Genomic DNA, 18,692 nt, shown 5'->3' with positions numbered 1-18,692 from the left:
TACAAGAAATTGGAGAACTACATTTTAGGAAAGTGTGTATGAATGAGACTAAGATTTATCCTATTTTTCCATGTCAGAATCTCTGATGCTACCTTGTTCATACTATTTTATGTGTAACAGGAAATACGTGAGTAATGGTAAATAGTTCACTAATGGTAAATATATGAGTTCATTCTTTTGTTGAATACAAAAGAATATGAATGTTTACAGCAAGAAAATGATTACAAAGACAGCATCAGTGACATCCACTCAAGAAGAAACAGTAAGCTGTACCACCCCTGCTCTAGGCACAAAGCAGCGACAGCTAAAAGGGCAAAACAAGCACACTGTAAATACATGTTTTAACTGGGCCTGTGCACTCTGACCAGAGCAAAGGCTTAGGAGTTTATCAGATAATGCGATGTCACAGAGCTGAAACATAGAACAAGACAGGGAAAAGCCAGTTCAAGGTATTAAGCAAGTCTACCTGATCATCTCCTAAGGCTGCCGTGGTAGTTTTTCTCATCGCTGAGACACAATGCCCAACACCCACAGGGAGAAAGGTAAGTTTGCCTCATGTTCAGGGATTTGGTCCCTAGTCAGCTGCTCCAAGGCAGAAACATCAGGGCAGAAGGGATGGCACAGCAAAGATGCGTAGTTCGTGGTAGGCAGGAAGCAGAGCAGGGAGAGTGTATCAGAGAGGAAAGGACCAGGAATGACGCGTAGAATCCAAAGTCACACCCCCACGGGCCACTCGGAAACACCCAGAATTGGGCGCTGCTAATTCCTCAGGCTTGTCTTACTCCAGTAAAGTTAACATATATAATTAACAGTCACAGCTGCCTTCTGAAGTCCTATGTAACGAGTTCTCAATCCACAGAGGAAGGAAGGCTCCCACCCGCCCTTAGCTAAAGCCTTACTGCACAGTCACACGAAGGCCTTTTACCCTTCCTGGACCCACTCACCTACACTCCTGAGAGCACATCACTTCCTGCCTGTCCTCAGTGGGGAGCCACACTGCAGGGGCGCTAAGGGGCACAGTGAGTCCCACTTGCTTGCATTTCTCTGGCGTCACCGGTTTGGTCAACACAGCAGTGGCTGTGGCTAAAATGAGTGGCCAAAGATCCCAAAAACAAGTAGTGATGAGAGGACCTAGTGTCTAAAATGCCAAAGAGGTATCTGCTCTCATTTCCACGGACTTCAAATGCAAAAATGGTGCTAAAACCACTGTTGACTGGGGTTGGATCTGGAAGCAGACAACTTCCAACGCACAAGATAATGACAGTCATAAAATACAAGGTAGTGCTCAGCTCGAGGGAAAGACAAAAAAAGGAAATGGATGGGGAAGCCATAAGCAGAGATTCAACAGGGAGCACTATGCTTCACTGCTTAAAAAATTCTGAAAAAATGACAAATAGTACCATTTTGTAACACTGAGTGTTGGGTACATGGGTAACATGGGTATTTGTTATACTATTCTCTTGAACTTTATATATGTCTGAAGGATAACTTAATAAATACAATTCAAGAAATTAAAGTACGTGTGCTCATGAAAATCATGCTGATTATTTTAGCAGTTCTAATTATTTCCATTTGGAGTGTATTACAGGTATTTGAGTCCTACAGTCATGTGTTAGTTCATGTTTTCCTCTAGATTATGCTTGTGAAAAAGCAATAGGATTTCAGAAATCATTTCTTGTTAACAAAAGCACCATAAGAAATGAGATATTTTGTTGTGATATATTTCTAACTCAAGTAATCTTTAAGATAACATAAAAAGAAATTTTATTTTTTAAATTTTATTTTAAAGAGAGTAAGACAAAAGAGGACAGAACAAAGCAGATGAGAACAAAACAATGTAAGCAACACAGCACTTCACAAAAGACAACCAAATATTAACAGCAGCTACCATAATGTCTCTTTCTTTGCAATAGTTGAGCATACCTTCACATACAATAATATCAAACATAACAAAATAGTATAAAACCATTCAAGAGAATGAAAGTATTTCAGGGCATGCAGAACCAAATAACAGAAAATAAACAATGGCTACTATATCTCATTTTCCATAGAAAATTTGTTTATACTATCACGCATATTAAAATCCAAGAAGATACAATACGATAGAACAAATGGAAACAGAAGAACAAAAGCATGGTAGGACTTCAGAGCAAGATGATATTAAATCAGCAATGGCTGCCATGATGTCTTGTTTTCTTCAAAATAGCTGTTCATACTATCACACATAATAAAATCAAACAAAATAGAATAAAACCATTCCAACTAATGAATGAAAACATTATAAGGCTTCAAAGCAATGTAATGGGGAACCATGATTACCACAAAATCTTATGTACTCTTACCATTTCTTACACTAGGGAAGACTATACGGTATTTATACATGTGAGTTTGATCATAAAAAGAAATTTTAAAGGTGGCTTGTATAGCTCCTATTGCCCAGTCCCCTGTTTTTAACCTGGAGGCTTAGTGGATTTTTCTGTTCATGGAGTTGTTCACTGGGAAGATGATGTGAAAACACAGAACAATCATTTTGATCTTCCTCTGCTTCTGAGTCTTTTCAAGGGTGCACTAATATTGTTCTGTATGGAGGATGTACATACAGGTAAGAAGTGACTCCTAAATCCTGCACTGCTTTTTCCTTCCTGCTTTACACCCTAAATCTACGAAGATCCAATTCTCCCTTCACCCTCGACAGTGTAGCTTCAAACTGAAGGTGTCAGCTTTTGTTTCCCAACTAAAGAGTAATTAGATACCTGAACATTTCTGCTGAATGGAACTCATAGCATAGAGTGACCATTTAATTTGACCAGTCTCCTTCGGACAGCCCAAAGCAGATGACCTTTCTCAGTAAAATATTCATCTCCCTTTCCTCAGCGATGGACAAGTCCATGTCACTGATTTTATGCAGCATTCACATCTGATGCTTGAGCAGGTCTGTGGTATAATGCTTTGACAACACAGGGAAACTAGGAGTGTAAATATAATTAGCAACTTCTTTCTGCATTTTCTATGAGACAGTTCCAGCCCTGAAAGATAGACGCTAGAAGCAAGCAAAACAAGGAGCAGGAATGAAATAAAGAAGAAAATTGTCACAATGAAAGCTCCAAGACTGACAGCAGTGACTTTCAAGCTCCTTGAGAAAGCCATGGCACAGAGACACATCTAGATTTTTGGCCCTGAGAGGTGGAGGCCTGCCAACACTGTCCTTCTCTATACAATCAAGTTATTTTCAATAATCATCATGAAATGGGATGAGTAATAGCGAGTAAAGTTATGAGAACAGTTGATTTTTGTCTTTTATTAAGTTTGAGAGTTTTATATACTCCTGTTCATTTCCTTAGAAAAGGACTTTTAATAAATCCAAAATATCTAGTCTCCTAAATCATAATAATGAAATGTTTTATTTTCTTGATTAGTTCTTTTGCTTTAAAGAAACCTCAAATATAAAAGAATACATTTTAATTTTAAATGTTATTTGAATTAACAAAATATTGTCATGGAAGAACTAAAATTTATATGTAATAAAAATAATCCATCTCTCCACACTGTTTTACTGTTTGCACTGTAAACACAAATAAAAACTCCAGCTTTTCAGATAAAATGACAAAACTGAGATTTCTTAGGGCCTAGTTCGTTGCTTTTGCATGTCTCTGCCAGCATTGTTTTCTAGATGCATTATTTAAGCAGAGAAATATGTGTTATCATAAGGGTGGAGTGAGCTGCAAAGTCACCAACCATTTGCAAACAAACTCTGGAAACAAGATGTGTAGCTGTTTTAACATATATCTGCCTCCAGTGTGGAAGGAATGTCGGGATACAGAACAATGAGCCAGAACACTGAGAAACAGAAGTGGAGTGAAATTTAGGGGGAAAATACCTCTGAATCTTGGGAAAGATCAGAAGGTGTCTGTCGCTGAATTCTGCCCCATCAACGCCACACACCTGGTTCCCAGGACTGTGGGATGTGTTTGCCACCAGAAAATCTGAAGTTTATGGTGAGCTACAGGTGTTGGTGGCTTGTCCATAGTTATGTGGCTATTTCTATACAGCTAGATGCTGACTTTCCACAAGCAGGGCTCCCCAGACCTTAAATAAAGCCACACAAACCGCAGAGATCTTCAGAGGCTGGCTGCTACAGCATAATCCTGAATGGCCACTATGTGCAAGCAATCGGTGAAACCATTCTTTTTCCTTTACCATGTTTCTAAATTATGCATGTAGGTATGAATGTTTTTAAATACACAGGTAGCTAGGTTCTCTGAGTGCTTTTCAGTTCACCATTTGAAGTCCTAGCTGTAAATGTTTTGTGACAGACACACTGTCTTGCAGAATACAGGACAATTCCCCTTCCCACTGAACCTTCTTAGGGTTATCAGTTTTAAGAAACAGCAAACCAAACATGAGCTTAGAATCTACTTGAGAGTGTTTCTCCAGCAGGACTTGGATAAGCAGAAGAAAGAGCTCTCGAAGCTAAGTAATTTCATAGCAAAGCAGTGGGTCAGCACCAAACAAAAGGAGAAAGTGGGGGACACTCCGCTAGACAGAGTCTGTGCTAAATCACCATCCATCAGGCTGCTTGAGACATACCACCCAGTGGTGTACCAAATAAAAATCCAGATGCCCTGGCAAATTCCTGCCCATGGGACCAGCATGACTCTTGTAGGAGAAGAGATGATGTACAGATAGATATTTCCTTCAATATCTGGTAACTCTCTAGTACTAAAAATAATATCTTCACAGGAGATTGCTCTCATTGAATTCAAGTTCTCAAGTTGTAAAGCTGGCATGGATGGAGTGATTCTTAGTAGGAATAAAATCAACACTGCATCTTTGTTCCAGGCCTTAATGACTCTCTTCTAGAATCTTTGGCATCCCTAATTGGTAAGTTTGAGGAACACAATATTTCCTGGAAAAACTGTTTCAGGACCTAAAGATTATTTTTTTCCTTAACTTGATGGGAATAGGGCCCATTCCATAATAATCTTGTAAATATCTCTTTTTAAAATGTAGCACATCAGAAATTTGACATTAAGTTAATGCAAGTTCTGGAGCTATGAAATAATTACACCCATTCCATGAGAAATGTTGTACTCTAAGAAAGTAGCTTTATCATTTTGTGTATTATAGCAAACCTGTACCGCGGCTTACTAAATGTTTTTTTTTCTTAACTGATATGTTAAGTGACCCAATTGATATGTTGAGCAATACTCTCCCCTGTAAAGAATTGCAAGAATTTCACTTAATTGAAATGTTAATCACGGAGCGGCCCTCTACAAACAAGAAGAGTGGTGCTAAAACAAGCTAACAAGGGCTGTTAATCACGGGTAGGCGCCTCTAGTCTTCGCTAAAGAACTAAAGAAGACAAGAAGGCCCACTAATTTACACATTGTTTGAAGTAGTGTGTTTATATGCAGGGAGATTTGCCCATGAGTTTAACCTTTTTACCTAACCTTAGTTACTCTTCCCACAAGATAGATACTCGCCGTTTTCCTGTTCTGTAGCGCGCCTTATTGCCTCCCCCCACCCACCTATCTGGGCCATAAAAAATTTGGGTTTCTGGTGACCTCTCCCCGACCTGGTGATGATCTGTCATAAAATGAGCCTGCCCCAATTTTAAGAACTGTTTAGCTTCAAAGAAATTACCGGGAAATACTGTGGCCCAAACCCCGATCGGTGCTTTCCTTTTGTTCTGTATGTACCAATGGGTTAGATATCAGATCTTTATAAAACTTAAGTTCCAGCATCTCATAACTCGTGACCCCTTCGCACTCACTGGCGAAGACAAGCTGTCCTAGGATAATTAACTCTCCACTTTCTTCCCCAAATATTGCTGCAGATGTGCCACTCTGAGATAATGTCAGTCTGCAGGATGGGAGTAATTTGAGCAACACCAGGAACTCCCGGGACTGTCAGAGCTAAGTGGACAGCAATACAGTTTCCAGATGCGGGTCAACAGGTTTAATGGCCTTACAGGTTTCCTCCCCACTTTCCCTTACTTTTAAAAACCCCTTTCCCCAGTCTTGGGCGCGCAGTCTTTGGTTTGATCTAGGAGAGACTGTGCCGCCAGGACTGGCTCAATAAAGCCTTTGCCACTTAAGTTTTGGACTCTTGTTTCCGTGGACTTTATACCGGGGCCCACGTTATAACATTTGGGGGCTCGCCCTGGATGGAAGCAAGACTCCAGACTCATTTCCGAACATCTGAAAGTAAGTGCTCTGGAGGTTTTGTTTGGGCCGCGGTCAATTTGTAATTTTGAGGGGACGCCCTCAATTTGGGAGTGGGAACCACCCGAGGACAGAGTCAGTTGGTTTGTCGGACAAATTCTGTCCATCTGTGAATCTGCCCCGGGTGAGGAACCACTCCGTTCGGAAGGGGACGCCCTTAATTTGGGAAGTGAAGCCCCCGAGGATGAAGTCAATTGGTTTTTGCCATTTGTGACTCCGCCTGGGTGGGGAACCACTTCATTAGTTAAATTTGTTAATTCCTCCAGATCCCAAAATTTGACTAATTTTTGAGCAAAGGCCATTCTGCTGCAGCTTGTCTTGTCCTGTCTCGTCTTGTGTGTCGGTCTGTGTGTTCATTTGTTCTAATTGTTCCCCTTTTTGGTCACCTAACTCTAACAGAGCCTTCTTTCTTAGGAGCTCCTTCCTGGAATTCGGAGTGGGCAAAGGTGATTCCGACCGTTTGCCTAGTCTCTGTAGTTTTTCTGTTTAACCCTAACTTTGCCTTTTAAGTTTTTTTTCCAGCAAAACCAGCGACACCACCAGCTATGGGTCAGAACGAGTCCATTATGGGTCGGAACGAATCTGTTCCCAGCACTCCCCTTAGCCTTGTCATTGACCACTTTAAAGAATTCCAGAGGCGAGGTGGGAGATATGGGGAAAGGGTTCGCAAAGCCAGACTAACAACCTTTGTCACACAGGAGTGGCCCCTGGGGACCCAAGGAGTCTGGCCCCCTTTTGGGTCCTTTGATATGGAGACAGCTCGAGCGGTCCGCCAATATGTATTTGGGCCCCCCGCTCACCCCGATCAGATTGTCTATATCCAGGCTTGGATAGATACAATCTATGATGCTCCCCCTTGGATTGAGCCACTTCCGAATGGAGTCCTAGCAGCCCTCAAACCGAAATCCAAGGCTGAAGAGGAGACCTCCAAGCCCAACGCACCTCCAGTCTTACCTCCGAGCGAAGACTTCTCCGACCCGCTAGACATCCTTCCCTTACCCCCTCCCCCGTATCCTGCCCCTGAGCCACAACCTGACTCCACCTCGCCCTCCCCGCCTCGGCCCATTCGAACCCGCCGCCACGCTCGACCAGAGGGACCTCTGGAACAGGGCCACGAGGCAGCGCCACTGTGTCCTCTGCGGGAGGTCCCAGCCCCGAGTGGGGGCTCCATGTTTGTGTACACCCCCTTTTCTTTCTCTGACCTCTATAACTGAAAAAGTCAGAACCCCCCTTTCTCGAAGGACCCAGAATCTCTGATTAGCCTTATAGAGTCTGTTTTCTCCACCCACCTTCCCACTTGGGATGACTGCCAGCAGATCTTACGCATCCTTTTCACGGCTGAGGAAAGGATGCGAATCTGCGCTTTGGGGCAAAAGGGAGTCCGAGAACCGGATAGATCTCCATCCACTGATCGGCAACGAATTGAGCACTTGTTCCCCTCCTCCCGACCCGAGTGGGACCCTAACACGGATGCAGGTAAGAAGGCTCTCGATGAGTATCGCCTGAGGCTCTTAGATGCACTTCGTGCGGCTGCTAAGAAGCCCACCAACCTTTCCCGAGTGAGTGCAGTGCAGCAGTTAGCCGATGAGTCTCCAGCGGTGTTCTTAGAGCGCCTTTTAGAGACCTATAGATTATATACTCCAATCAATCCGATGGCACCCGAAAACGCACGAGCAATTAATATTGCTTTCGTGTCCCAGTCGGCCCCTGATATTAGGAGAAAGTTACAAAAGCTTGAGGGATTCGAGGGAATGCCTCTCAGCCAGTTGGTCGAGGTCGCACAAAAGGTTTTCAACAATAGGGAAACCTTGCAAGAAACAACAACCAAAAGGATGACTAAAGTACTGGAATTACTTTGCGAAAAAGAAGCCAAGAGGTCAGCTAACCCTAGAAAAAAAGAAGCTCGAGGTAAGCGACCTCCTCTAGACAAAGAACAATGTGCGTACTGTAAGGAGATGGGACATTGGCGTAAGGATTGTCCAAAGTTAAAGCCTAAGACAGAACGAGAGACTAAGGCCCTGTTGTCTCAGAAATGAGGAGGTCAGGGCTCGCCGCCACCCCCCGAGCCCCGGATAACTCTCCAAGTGGGGGGGCAACCGGTGGACTTCCTAGTCGATACAGGAGCTACCTATTCTGTGCTGACTCAACCATTAGGAAAACTGACCAAGCAATCTGTCAATGTGATAGGAGCTACAGGGGGCCGAAAATCGTACCCAAAGGTGACAGCTAGTCTGGCTCGACCTGGACATAGACTGGTCCAACATGATTTTCTCTGGGTCCCTGAGTGCCCGGATCCCCTTTTAGGGCGGGACCTTCTACATAAATTACAGGTGCAAATTGACTTTGTTACGAATGAACCTAGACTGAAGCTAGGGACTGATACCCCCTCAAAATCAGAGGGTATTAGAGTGTTGGCTCTTGTCCCAGAAGGAGAAAGTTACCGCCTGCTGGGAAGTTCGTCTGGTGCACCCGAGTTGTCACGGACTGACTTAGAATTAGAACTGCTGAACAAATGGAAACAGGAGATTCCAGAAGTCTGGGCAGAAAACAACCCTCCAGGGCTAGCAGTCAACCAAGTCCCCCATGTGGTAGAACTCTTGCCTCAGGCACGCCCCATCTGCTTAAGGCAATACCCAATAAGCCTGCAAGCCCGGAAAGGAATTAAAGTCCACATACAGAGACTAAGAGACAATAATATTCTCATTCCTTGTGTCTCTCCCTGGAACTCGCCCTTGCTCCCAGTTCAGAAACCGGGGACGAATGACTATCGCCCTGTACAGGATCTCCGAGAGGTTAATAGACGAGTGCTGACTCTACACCCAACAGTGCCAAATCCTTACACCCTGCTCAGCCTCCTTAATCCGGAGAACACCTGGTACTCTGTCCTGGACTTGAAGGATGCCTTCTTCACCCTGCCTCTTGCTCCGGTGAGTCAACCCCTATTTGCCTTCGAGTGGACTGACCCAGATACAGGGGTAAAGGAACAGCTGACCTGGACACGTTTACCTCAGGGCTACAAGAACTCTCCCACCCTTTTTGACGAGGCGTTAGCAAGAGATCTCTTAGGATTTAGAGAGGAACACCCCGAGATAGTGCTCCTTCAATATGTAGATGATTTGTTGATAGCCTCAACGTCCCTAGAAACATGTCAAGAGGCAACTGAGGAGTTGTTAAAGACTTTGGGACGATTAGGCTATAAAGTCTCGGCTAAAAAGGCTCAACTGTGTCGCCAGGCCGTGACTTACCTGGGCTATAAATTACAAGAAGGAAAGAGGACTTTATCAAAAGAAAGAATCCAGGCCATATTACAAATCCCATCCCCAGAAACTAAGAAACAGGTGCGGGAGTTTCTGGGAGCTGTCGGATACTGCAGACTATGGATTCTAAACTTTACTGAAATCGCTCGCCCATTGTATGACTCTTTAAAGGGAGAGACTCAAAAGTCGCTCGACTGGACAGATGAGTGCGAGCAGGCTTTCCAACAGCTCAAGCGAGCTCTGACTGAGGCTCCAGCCCTGGGGCTCCCTGATGTTACTAAACCCTTCACCTTGTTCGTAGATGAACTCAGAGGCATAGCAAAAGGGGTTCTGACTCAAGATATTGGCCCTTGGAAGAGACCTATAGCCTATCTTTCTAAAAGACTCGACCCAGTGGCAGGAGGGTGGCCTCCGTGCCTGAGAATTTTGGCCGCTGTGGCAATGCTACTCAAAGAGGCTAAAAAGCTCACTTTTGGACAAAAGATTTCTGTGGTAACCTCCCACAGCCTAGAGACTCTTATTAAAACCCCCCCAGAAAAATGGCTTTCAAATGCCAGAATTCTACACTATCAGGCCTTGCTTCTAGACCCAGAATCAGTAGTTTTCAAGACCTCCTCAGCTCTAAACCCAGCCACTCTCATGCCCGACGATAACCCAGAAAACCAACAGATGCCTCTCCATGAGTGTGCTGACATTCTCGAGTTACAGCAGAACTTGCGAGCTGATCTAACCGACCAGCCTTTTAAGGACGCTTACAATTATTTCACCGACGGAAGCAGTTTCATTCAGGACGGGAGGCGAGTGGCCGGCGCAGCAGTGACCACCGAGAAAGAGGTACTCTGGGCTAAGCAGTTAGAGCCTGGCACTTCTGCCCAAAAGGCAGAGCTCATTGCTCTGACAGAGGCATTAAAGCTAGCCTCAGGAAAGAGGGTAAACATCTACACAGACAGCAGATATGCTTTTGCTACTGTACATGTACATAGAGCTATTTACCATGAACGCGGTCTCTTGACCTCGGCCGGGACTAAGATTAAAAATGCCCCACAGATCCTAGACTTGCTAGCAGCTGTCTGGCTACCTCAGCAAGTCGCTATTATTCATTGCAAGGCACACCAAGTGGGAGATGACCCCATCATCATAGGAAACAATTTGGCCGATCAGGCTGCCCGAAAAATAGCAACCACATCAGAGGGGCCTGCAGAGGAAATGACTGCCCTGATGCTAGTCCCTCAAGCCTTGTCAGAGCCTGTTTATTCAAAGACAGATTTACAGCTAGCATCTCAACTTGGAGCCAAACCCCGCACTCCAGGGGGCTGGTATCAGCTGCCCGACAAGCGAGTGCTGTTACCCGAAGCACTAGGACGAGAGCTTTTGCAGCAAGCTCATCAGGCTACTCATTTAGGAGGAACTAAACTAGCAGAATTGTTCAGAGATCGATTTTTCATTCCAAAGCTCTCCAAACTAACTGCCTCTCTGAGCTCTAGATGTCCACAGTGTTTGTTGGTCAACCCAACCAGGAAACCTCCACTGGAAACCACCCGGTATCGAGGAACCTCCCCAGGAGAACACTGGGAAGTGGACTTCACGGATATGGTAAAACCTGGCTTGCAGGGACACCGCTATCTCCTGGTGATGGTAGACACATTCACTGGCTGGGTAGAGGCCTTCCCCACTAAGTCTGAGTCAGCCCTGGTTATAGTTAAAAAGCTACTACATGAGATTATACCCCGATTTGGCCTCCCATTATCAATGGGGTCCGACAATGGCCCGGCTTTTATAGCCCAAGTTACTCAAAAGTTAGCCCAAGTATTAAAAATCAGTTAGAAACTCCATTGTGCCTATCGGCCACAAAGCTCGGGACAAGTAGAGCGCATAAACCGGACCATTAAGGACGCTTTGACTAAGCTGTCTTTAAAAACTGGTGACAATTGGGTGAGCCTTCTTCCCTTTGCATTGCTGAGGGCCAGATGCACCCCATATATTTCTGGGATCTCCCCCTTTGAGGCTATGTTCGGGAGACCCCCACCTATAGTTCCTAAGTTGTCAGAAGACAAATTAGCCGAAGTAACTAACCAAGATCTCATTAAGTCCTTACAGAGTCTCCAGCCTGTACTGACCTCAATTCACCGGCTGTTCAGACAAAAACATCCGAACCCCCCCTTGGGAACGCTGCCCCAAGCGTCAATTGAGCCAGGAACGTCGGTCCTGGTGCGACGACACCACCGGGATTCGCTTGAGCCGCGCTGGGAGGGACCGTTCACCGTGGTGCTCAGCACTCCCACCTCCGTCAAGGTAACAGAAAAGACTGCGTAGATCCACCACACACAAGTCAAACCACTGGAAGCTACAGACGACGAAAAGGGTCCCCGATGGACAGTACAACGGACTGGTAACCCATTAAAGTTAAAGTTTGTAAAGGACTCTCAGCCATAAAATTATGTCTGTACTATGGTATTTGGCTTGGTGCTCGATTATAATTGTAAACCCCGGGAATGGGGACTGGATTGTTTCAGACGAGAAAACTAAAAGGGAACTAGGGAGAGCTAAAGGCACGATAAATCAAGTCACCATTGACCTATGTATACTTTTCAATGGGATAATAATTAATGATGACAGCCCAACTGGCAGGGTAGGTGGGTCGGTCCACCGTAACCTCTGCTCGGGCCGTGGGCCTAAAGCTCTGCAAGTTATGTTCCAACTCAAGCAGGCATCCCTGTATGTATGTCCTAAAAACCAGCCTGACCCCAATTATAATGTGTACTGTGCCTCCGATCCAAAACATCAATATTGTTATTCGTGGTCATGTGTCACAGGAGGCCTAGATGGATACTATAACTCTAAAAAGTATCTCGCTGTCAAGTACATAGAAAACAAAAACTGTTATGGTGTTTATACTTGTAACCCAGTCCAGCTGACCTTTCTAAATCCAACGGATTTTAGGTGGCTGGGACAGGGACTTACTTACGCTGTTAAAATTTATAAATCTGGACATGATCCTGAAATTAGTATCAATATCTTATACAAGCCACCTAAAAAGCCTCCTGTAGTCATTTACAGGAGAGGACGCCGCCCAGTGACAGCCCCCACTCAGAAGGCACCCATTAATTTCCCACTCAGTCGACCCCGGAGGCACACTCCGACGACTAAAGTGACTGAGGCCACATACAATGGGAGCATTTACCACACAGACCAGCCCCAGATAAAGCTGTGTAAATGGAGGGGGGAAGGGGGCATCCCATACTGGATAGAGATTAGAGTGCCTAGCCTCGATCCAACCTCGATGCAACCTTCAACGAGGGCTACAAAAACTGGTTTAAAAAGGTCTAGACGGGCACAGACTGAGCCCAAAGCCTCCGCCCCACCTTCAATGATAGCGGAAATATTCCAACCTTTGGAAGTAGCAGCTGAGCTACTTAACAGTTCCCTTGATAGCGATTTAAAAATCCCATGCTGGCTGTGCATGTCCCCAGAGCCCCCCTTCTATGAGGGCTACATCACGGTCACTGATAAACTAGCCTCCGATCCCTCTAGATGCAAAATGCTCCTTCCCCAATCGCTATGGAAAGGCACCAGTTTAGAGGGGATAACTGGTACCTGCATATATCATTTTAGCCACACAGCCCCTGAGTATTGCGACCTTTCTCACTCTTATCGCATCACAGGAGCTGGTGACGCTACTCCCCTAATAGCCCCGGCCAGCCATTGGTGGGCTTGTACTTCAGGATGGTTCCCTTGTATGATTTCAAAAAAGTTCGTTGTTGACCAGGATGAGGTGTATATACTAACCCAGGTTCTGCCTAGAATCTACTGGCACTCCGAGGAAGAAGAAAACCGGGCTCTCATCTCAGCCAGTCACCAGATCAATAAGAAAAGTCCAGCCCTCCCTATTATGGCTGGGATCAGTGTATTCTCAGCCCTCGGGATGAGTGCTGCGTCCATGGGAGTTAGCATACACCAATACAATATGCTATCTCAACAGGTAGATAAAAAAATAAAAAGAGTCCAAAATGCTATTGAGGCCTTAGAGAGTTCAATAGACTCATTAGCTGAAATAGCTCTCCAAAATCGCAGAGGACTAGACCTCTTGCTTGCTGAAAAAGGAGGACTGTGCTTGGCCCTGGGAGAGCAATGCTGCTTGTACGCCAATAAGTCTGGGGTAGTTAGACAAAACTTAGCGGAACTCCAAAGAGGCATACAAAAAAGAGAGAGACTAAGACAAGGAGCTCTAGGGTGGGCGGAGCAAATGTTCTCCTTCCCACCGTGGATAACCAACATAATAGCGACCGTAGCCGGTCCTATCATTGTGATTCTAGTGCTAGCCACTTTGGGCCCCTACATAGTAAATAGGCTGACTACATATGTCAAGCGTCAGGTACAAAGTATAAAATTAATGATGGTCAGGCAACAAGCGTATGAGCTTGTCCCCAGCAGACCTTAAGTACGGCCAAGGATTTGGCCCAAAAGTCACAACATCAGAGGGGAATGTTGTACTCTAAGAAAGTAGCTTCATCATTTTGTGTATTATAGCAAACCTGTACCGCGGCTTACTAAATGTTTTCTTTTCTTAACTGATATGTTAAGTGACCCAATTGATATGTTGAGCAATACTCTCCCCTGTAAAGAATTGCAAGAATTTCACTTAATTGAAATGTTAATCACGGAGCGGCCCTCTACAAACAAGAAGAGTGGTGCTAAAACAAGCTAACAAGGGCTGTTAATCACGGGTAGGCGCCTCTAGTCTTCGCTAAAGAACTAAAGAAGACAAGAAGGCCCACTAATTTACACATTGTTTGAAGTAGTGTGTTTATATGCAGGGAGATTTGCCCATGAGTTTAACCTTTTTACCTAACCTTAGTTACTCTTCCCACAAGATAGATACTCGCCGTTTTCCTGTTCTGTAGCGCGCCTTATTGCCTCCCCCCACCCACCTATCTGGGCCATAAAAAATTTGGGTTTCTGGTGACCTCTCCCCGACCTGGTGATGATCTGTCATAAAATGAGCCTGCCCCAATTTTAAGAACTGTTTAGCTTCAAAGAAATTACCGGGAAATACTGTGGCCCAAACCCCGATCGGTGCTTTCCTTTTGTTCTGTATGTACCAATGGGTTAGATATCAGATCTTTATAAAACTTAAGTTCCAGCATCTCATAACTCGTGACCCCTTCGCACTCACTGGCGAAGACAAGCTGTCCTAGGATAATTAACTCTCCACTTTCTTCCCCAAATATTGCTGCAGATGTGCCACTCTGAGATAATGTCAGTCTGCAGGATGAGAGTAATTTGAGCAACACCAGGAACTCCCGGGACTGTCAGAGCTAAGTGGACAGCAATACAGTTTCCAGATGCGGGTCAACAGGTTTAATGGCCTTACAGGTTTCCTCCCCACTTTCCCTTACTTTTAAAAACCCCTTTCCCCAGTCTTGGGCGCGCAGTCTTTGGTTTGATCTAGGAGAGACTGTGCCGCCAGGACTGGCTCAATAAAGCCTTTGCCACTTAAGTTTTGGACTCTTGTTTCCGTGGACTTTATACCGGGGCCCACGTTATAACAAGAAATAACTCAGGCTGCTGCTGCTAAGTGAAATTCATTTTCTTCTAACATCGGGAAATATGCTGGTGCTGACCAGAATGAGAAACAGAGAGGATGACTGTTTCTACTCATTTCTGTGAAATCAAAAAGGTGAAACAAATTTGAGTCTGGGTTTCCATTCATTTGAACTGTACACTCAAGAGAGTTTGAATCTGTCCTTTAATTGTTGAGGAATTTAATTTAATTTAATTTAATTAATTAAATTAATTAAATTAATTAAATTAATTTAAATTAATTTAATTTAATTTAGGAGGCAGGGATTTATATTTAAAGTTAAGAAATCTAGTTTTTGGCATGTTCTTATTGGAGTACCTCTATGTGGTCTTTTAACATCAAACCAAACATGAGCTTAGAATCTACTGGACAGTGGATCTGGATATAACTCGGTCTGGGGACAGACAGGAGAGAGAATTTCCGCTTTGTTATAGCTTGACCCTGGAACATTCCTGGAAAGAAAAGAGATTTGACTCATCAGTGGTCGCAGGCAGATCCACCAAGGTCAGACACTGGTGGAAGAGCAGCAGACACCAGATGGTACAGGAGGACCATGTTGATAAACTGCAGCTTCTCCCTCTAAGTACACAGCTGCAGTCTTCCCTCCATGGACTTGATGGTTATCTGCATAATGTAAAACACTGGAAAATATTTGGGAGGCAAGGAGATTGTGACAATTCCTTACCTCCCCACAGTTTTCTGTAATGGGGTTTCTCACGCTGGAAATGTGAGTTGGTTGAGGAGTTCAGGGAGAAAACAATCTTGCCCCACCTCAGCCCTCTTCTCCCAAAGCTCCAGAGGTTCCTTTGCTTTAGGACAAACAGCTCAGCCTCCTGCCCCTAGGGTCCAAGGCAATTCTTGCTGGGCCCATTGTTTGGTATTGAGATGCTCGTTATCCCCAAGCCCCTAAGTTCATACTCCAGCAATAGTTCTACCAATCTTAGATGATGAAGGTGACATTTTGATCTATCCTACCTCAACTGTGTGTGTGTGTGTTCAAACTAGACAGGGAAACAAAGAGTTCCAGGTTCAGTATGTCCAATTTCATATCCACTCCGGTTTCACACCTGTAGAGAAAGCCCTGTGGGATTATTTGAGCACCTATTCTTAACAGACCAAGAGTGTGTTTTAAGGCACGAACTGGGTTGCAAAATTTATGAAGAAAGCACAAGCATAGCTGAAGGGCAATGACAATGGTGATCTGACCTTGGGGAGAACGAGCTATCTTCTCTACCTCCTCCATATTGCCCCTTGGCCTCCACTGTCAGGCAGAGACACTAAACATGGGCATTTGACAGTCAACAATATACAAGCAAATCTGAGATTGCTGAAGAAAATCAAGGAAATGGGCCGTGTGCGGGGCATTCTTCCCGGAGTACCAGATCGATCTCCTGAGGCCCCTACTGATGACCACGTTCACACAGACCACAGCAGTAGTTCTGTCGAGCCTTTAGCCTTTCTAGTTTAGCGCACCTTTTTTAGGTCACTTACAACAATTGTAGGGATGCAAAAAAAAAAAAAGATGCTATTCTTTCTCATAAAGCAAATAGAACCAGAAAAAGAAATCCTTACAACTTGTTGTTCTCACAGCTTGCCTAAATAAAACCATCAGCCACAACTACAGAATCGGGGTGTTGAACCCTCACCTTCTTTCCAATTCATTATTTTCGGTATTACCTGATTTCATACAGTATGGGAATTAAAATAGAGGTATTGGGTCAAGGAACCTTAGAAATATTTGTCTAACTGTTCTACTTCATAAAGAGGTAATTTTGTTTTCCTCTCTTACTACTGACAGGGAAATGTATCTATTTCATTTTCTTTCTATCCTTAAGTAGATACAAATGAAAATACATAGTTACATTAATAAAAATAGATGGATGGATTAATGAAAAAGATTTTAGTACCAATCAGCTATTTCCAGCCTCAAACTCTGGCCAGGATTTGAAGTTATAGAATTGGAAAATATCCCAAACTGGGAAAAATAATGACATTCTGAACCCGCTCTCTCTCCCACCACCAATAGACTTACAAAGCAGCTCTAAAAGACACACAAACAAGCCAAAGAGGCAGGGTTCACATTAAAAATTAAAATAGGTGAGACAGAAACTGAAAGGGTGCCATCTGAGTGGCATGACCTCTTAAAGTTGTAATTAAGCCTATCCGAGCCTGTGGAGTGTATACACACACACACACACACACACACACACACACACACACACCTGTCTTAAGGCCGTATGTCTGTTAAATCATTCCATCCAATCCAGACTCTTAATCAGCTGGCTCTGCCTATAGCAGTCTCAAACGATTTGAAGAGGCAGACTTTTTCAGAAAATTTTGTCTGAAACTTTTCAGTTGCTCTTTTCACCAGTGCAAAACAAACCAGAAGCAATTTCCTCCCAACCTTTGTATTTTGGAAGCAAAATAACAAAGCAAAATAAAACAGAACACCAGGAAACTAACTCCTTTCTCAGGATCAAACATGAGAACTCCGCTTTCCTACAGGAGAGCCAGGATTCTTTTACATCTTGCTTATATTTCTGCCTCAAAACTGGCATCGTCATCCAGTCTTCACCCCTATCTTACCTTCAGGTGAGAAACAATAGTCAGTCTGCAGAAATCTTTTGACACAACCCATGCTGACTGTTTTATCCTTGGACAACTGGCTTTACACAGAAGACTGTTACTCATAAGAGATCCTGATACTTAATACAGCCTTTACCAGCACAGCATCCACCCTAAACCAGAGGGAAAACACGAAGGTCACACACTTAGTTCATGTTTACATCACCTCACCCACCTGAACACAACTGTGACCTTTGGATCACTCAATATTATTTTTCACAGGACAAAGATAACACAAGGTGATCTTCATTTTCACCAACCCTTAGAATAAATGCTACCCCGGGCAGAATAAAATCATTATACCAAACTTATGGAAAAAAGGATGTCCAGTAAAATCACAACACACACATTGAAACCAGCTTATCTCTTATAAGAAAGTCAAACAGCCTCCCAATTTTGTTTGATAAGAAACATTCCCTGTTTTCCCTATAGACTTGGTAGAAACCTTTCCTGAAAGAAGAAACTAGGATTTTACTCCAATCAACTTTTGTGGCTTACCTACACTCTTGCTATTTACTTCCGACGGAAAGGATAAACGAATAAACGGTTTCCAGATACTCACAGCAGAGAGCTGAGCTCCAACCTCTAACGTCAGATGCTAGGCAGCAGACTGAAGGCGGCTGGAGGCTGGCGCTTTTATTTTTCCTTACAAAGCAGCACCCTCTAGTGGCTGCTCAAAAATTACTAAAATCTTCAGGTCAGACATGTGACATGATTTGTTTACTATCGAATTATGTAGTGTCAAAACGTTCAGGTGAGAACCAAACTGTTCTCAGAGCCTTATAGGAAACATGTGTAACCTGGTTCCACTTTCTATAGGGATATAGGTCTTGCAGAACAAAATATAATTAAACGTCACCTCTAGAGGCTTTCTCCACAGAAATTAGGTAGCTGTCGTTTGTTTTCTAATATTATAATGTTGCTAGCATTTTTCATTGAGATTAATATTAATAGAAAAGTTACTACTTACCAAGAGTTTACTAAGTGCCTTAAAGAGTATCCCTA

At 44.0% G+C, this 18,692-nt stretch overlaps 1 protein-coding gene across 1 annotated transcript in view; it reads right to left on the bottom strand.

The window, feature by feature from the left end:
* Window positions 1–18,270, bottom strand: part of Arhgap24 (Rho GTPase activating protein 24) — a 705,487-nt gene extending 687,217 nt beyond the window's left edge. Inside the window, exon 1 of the mRNA XM_063249372.1 lies at window positions 18,250–18,270. The gene's annotated coding sequence lies outside the window, so the exon portion shown is untranslated. The remainder of the gene's footprint in view (window positions 1–18,249) is intronic.
* Window positions 18,271–18,692: the final 422 nt, after the last annotated feature.

Source organism: Cavia porcellus, unplaced genomic scaffold (assembly GCF_034190915.1).
Source record: "Cavia porcellus strain 051 isolate PalLab524CR breed Dunkin Hartley unplaced genomic scaffold, mCavPor4.1 scaffold_5, whole genome shotgun sequence".
Classification (NCBI taxonomy): Eukaryota; Metazoa; Chordata; class Mammalia; order Rodentia; family Caviidae; genus Cavia; species Cavia porcellus.
This window is presented reverse-complemented; position numbering and strand designations above follow the sequence as displayed.